Here is a 5,055-nt window from a genome sequence, read left to right as displayed (position 1 = left end):
ATGCCACTGTTGGGGAATGTAGCAGAAATTCAAAATTTTCCTACGTGTCACCAAGATCTATCTATGGAGAGACCAGCAACGAGGGGAAGGAGAGTGCATCTACATACCCTTGTAGATCGTTAAGCGGAAGCGTTCAAGAGAACGGGGTTGAAGGAGTTGTACTCGTCGTGATCCAAATCACCGGAGATCCTAGTGCCGAACGGACGGCACCTCCGCGTTCAACACACGTACAGCCCGGTGACGTCTCCCATGCCTTGATCCAGCAAGGAGAGAGGGAGAGGTTGAGGAAGACTCCATCAGCAGCAGCACAACGGCGTGGTGGTGGTGGAGGAGCGTGGCAATCCTGCAGGGCTTCGCCAAGCACCACGGGAGAGGAGAAGGACTTGGGAGAGGGGAGAGGGCTGCGCCAGAACATTGGTATAACTGCCCTCCCACCCCCCACATATATATAGGGGCAAGGGAGAGGGGGGGGCAGCCTTGGCCCTTCCTCCAAGGAAGGGTGCGGCTAGGGAGGAGTCCCTCCTCCCCAAGGCACCTAGGAGGTGCCTTCCCCCTTTAGGACTCTTCCTTTCCTTATCTCTTGGCGCATGGGCCCCTTGGGGCTGGTACCCTTGGCCCATATAGGCCAAGGCGCACACCCCTACAGCCCATGTGGCCCCCTGGGGCAGGTGGCCCCACCCGGTGGACCCCCGGGACCCTTCCGGTGGTCCCGGTACAATACCGGTGACCCCGAAACTTGTCCGGTGACCAAAACAGGACTTCCCATATATAAATCTTTACCTCCGGACCATTCCGGAACTCCTCGTGACGTCCGGGATCTCATCCAGGACTCCGAACAACATTCGGTAACCACATACAAACCTCCTTTATAACCCTAGCGTCATCGAACCTTAAGTGTGTAGACCCTACGGGTTCGGGAGACATGCAGACATGACCGAGACGTTCTCCGGTCAATAACCAACAGCAGGATCTGGATACCCATGTTGGCTCCCACATGTTCCACGATGATCTCATCGGATGAACCACGATGTCAAGGACTTAATCAATCCCGTATACAATTCCCTTTGTCTATCGGTACGATACTTGCCCGAGATTCGATAGTCGGTATCCCGATACCTTGTTCAATCTCGTTACCGGCAAGTCTCTTTACTCGTTTCGTAACACATCATCCCGTGATCAACTCCTTGATCACATTGTGCACATTATGATGATGTCCTACCGAGTGGGCCCAGAGATACCTCTCCGTCTACACGGAGTGACAAATCCCAGTCTCGATTCGTGCCAACCCAACAGACACTTTCGGAGATACCCGTAGTGTACCTTTATAGCCACCCAGTTACGTTGTGACGTTTGGCACACCCAAAGTTTTCCTACGGTATCCGGGAGTTGCACAATCTCATGGTCTAAGGAACTGATACTTGACATTAGAAAAGCTTTAGCATACGAACTACACGATCTAGTGCTATGCTTAGGATTGGGTCTTGTCCATCACATCATTCTCCTAATGATGTGATCCCGTTATCAACGACATCCAGTGTCCATCGTCAGGAAACCGTAACCATCTATTGATCAACGAGCTAGTCAACTAGAGGCTTACCAGGGACATGGTGTTGTCTATGTATCCACACATGTATCTGAGTTTCCTATCAATACAATTCTAGCATGGATAACAAACGATTATCATGAACAAGGAAATATAATAGTAATCAATTTATTATTGCCTCTAGGGCATATTTCCAACATTTTTATCTTTAGTATCTGGTTTGGCAATTCTAGCAGCTTCATCATAGAAGTAGATAACATGCCCATCAACATTTTCGAGCAAGAGATTTTAACCATAGCAACACTAGGTTCCACTTTAATTTGTTCAGAGGGCTTAGGTGCTTTAATATTACTTTTGCGAACCACTGTTGATACCTTATCATGTTCCTTTATCCTAACAGGGAAAGGGGGGTTTTCAATATAAGCAGTAGGAACTACTGGATCAACATTATAAATGATAGTTTCATCTTTAGCTATAACTGGCTCTTTGATTTCTTATTTAATAGGGGGAGGATATTTAAACCACTTCTCCTTATGGAGACCAACATGAGTAGCAAATGATTCACACAAAGAGGCTACTATCTTCAGGGTCAAGTCCATATTTAGTGCTAAACTTGTGAAAAGCATCAGTATTCATAAAAGATATAACACAATCAAAGTCAAGTTTAATACATGACTCTTTACCTTAGTCAAGTTCCAAATCTTCAGAGTTGCGTTTAATTATTTCCAAAAGATCCCACCTGAATTCAATAGTCTTCTTCATAAAAGAACCAGTACAAGAAGTATCAAGCATAAAGTGATCATCACGAGAAATCCGAGCATAAAATTTCTGAATAATAATTTCTCTTGAGAGCTCATGATTGGGCATGAATATAGCATTGACTTAAGTCTCCCCCACGCTAGAGCGATACTATCTCCTTCAAGAGGCCAAAAATTATATATATAATTCCGATCATGATGAACTAGATGCATAGGATAAAACTTTTGCTGAAATTCCAATTTTGATCGATTCCAGTTCCAAGATCTGTCATCACATAGCCTATACCATGTCACTGCCTTTCCCTTCAAAGATAAAGGGAAAACCTTCTTCTTGACTTCATCTCCAGTTAAACTTGTGCTACTTCTTGAGCTTGCGTTGAATTTTCCCTTGAAGAGGAAAGGGTGATGCAGCAAAGTAGATATAAGTATTTCCCTCAGTTTGAGAACCAAGGTATCAATCCAGTAGGAGACAACACACAAGTCACCAATACCTGCACAAACAATCGAACAACTTGCACCTAACGCGATAAAGGGGTTGTCAATCCCTTCACGGTTATTTGCGAAAGTGAGATCTGATTGAGATAGGTAAATAAAAGTAAAATATTTTTGGGGTTTTTGGTTTATAGATCTGAAAATAAAAGAAGACAACATAGTAGGTCGGAAACTAATAAGATGTAAAAGAGACCCGGGGGCCTTAGGTTTCACTAGAGGCTTCTCTCATGAAGGCAAATAACACGATGGATAAACAAATTACTGTCGAGCAATTGATAGAAAAACACAAAGTTATGAGGATATCCAAGGTAGTGATTATGAAATATAGGCATAGCAAAATGTTCAGATCAATAAACATCATCATCACAATCTTCATACTTTTCGAACAAAGATTTAATTCCATAAGTATCCTTAAAAGCAACACATTCTTCTATTTGTTCCACATATATACCACTACCATAAGAAGCCAAGGTTTCATTATCATTAAATTCACATAACAAAGGGAAGGTGTGGAGCCTTCATCCTAGAGCAAGGCCAGGTCGATAATGTAAAGTAGTCCGGTTCGATTCAGTGTATTTATGGCTTTATAATGATAATGTGATGGGGTTTTAAGCTAAAGGATGGGTAGCTGAAACAAACCAACACCAGCTAAAGATGCTCTACAGGTGTCTCCTAAGGTGTTTGTTGGGTTGGCATAGATCGAGATTAGGATTCGTCACAGTATCGACCCGGCTTGCTTTGAGCGCTCCCCAAAAACCTTATAAGGTGTTGGTTTGTTTCAGCTACCCATCCGTTAGCTTAAAACCCCATCACAATATCAGTAATGAATGACCCACTTGGTAGAGTAAACATTCCTTCTATTTGTTTCAGCTACAAATCTCTCCTGATGATATTCAGCTACAAATCTGTGACCGAATTTGTACGGTATTTGGTACAGTGAATCGAACCGGACTACTTTACATTATCAACCTGGCCTACTTAGAAGAAGGAGACATGTACTGCTTCTTCCGTGAGGTACTCGGCCACTTTGGCCTCGCGTCATGATACGTCTCCAACGTATCTATAATTTTTGATTGTTCCATGCTATTATATTACCCTTTTTGGATGTTTATGGGCTTTACTTTACACATTTATATCATTTTTGGGACTAACCTACTAACCGGAGGCCCAGCCCGTATTGCTGTTTTTTTGCCTATTTCAGTATTTTGAAGAAAAGGAATATCAAACGGAGTCCAAACGGAATGAAACCTTTGGGAGCGTGATTTTTGGAACGAACGTGATCCAGAGGACTTGGAGTGCAAGTCAAGAAGCAGTCGAGGCGGCCACGAGGGTGGAGGGCGTGCCCACCCCTACAGGGCGCGCCCCCCTATCTCGTGGGCCCCTCGGGCGGCCACCGATCTACTTATTCCTCCTATATATACCCACGTACCCCGAGAACATCCAGGGAGCCAACGAAAAACAATTTCCACCGCCATAACCTTTTGTATCCGCGAGATCCCATCTTGGAGCCTTCACCGGCATTCCGTTGGAGGGGGAATCGACCATGGAGGGCTTCTACATCAACACCATAGCCCCTCCGATGAGTTGTGAGTAGTTTACCACAGACCTTCGGGTCCATAGTTATTAGCTAGATGGCTTCTTCTCTCTTTTTGGATCTCAATACCATGTTCTCCTCGATCTTCTTGGAGATCTATTCGATGTAACTCTTTTTGCGGTGTGTTTGTCGAGATCCGATGAATTGTGGGTTTATGATCAAGTTTATCTATGAGAAATATTTGAATCTCCTCTGAATTCTTTCATGTATGATTGAGTTATCTTTGCAAGTCTCTTCGAATTATCAGTTTGGTTTGGCCTACTAGATTGATCTTTCTTGCTATGGGAGAAGTACTTAGCTTTGGGTTCAATCTTGCGGTGACCTTACCCAGTGACAATAGGGGTTGCAAGGCATGTATTGTATTGTTGCCATCGAGGATAAAAAGATGGGGTTTATATCATATTGCATGAGTTTATCCCTCTACATCATGTCATCTTTCTTAATGCGTTACTCTGTTCTTATGAACTTAATACTCTAGATGCATGCTGGATAGCGGTCGATGTGTGGAGTAATAGTAGTAGATGCAGGCAGGAGTCGGTCTACTTGTAGCGGACGTGATGCCTATATACATGATCATGCCTAGATAATCTCATAATTATTCGCTTTTCTATCAATTTCTCGACAGTAATTTGTTCACACACCGTAATACTTATGCTATCTTGAGAGAA

Source organism: Triticum urartu, chromosome 1, assembly GCF_003073215.2.
Source record: "Triticum urartu cultivar G1812 chromosome 1, Tu2.1, whole genome shotgun sequence".
Classification (NCBI taxonomy): domain Eukaryota; kingdom Viridiplantae; phylum Streptophyta; class Magnoliopsida; order Poales; family Poaceae; genus Triticum; species Triticum urartu.
Note: the sequence above shows the minus strand (reverse complement) of the source record.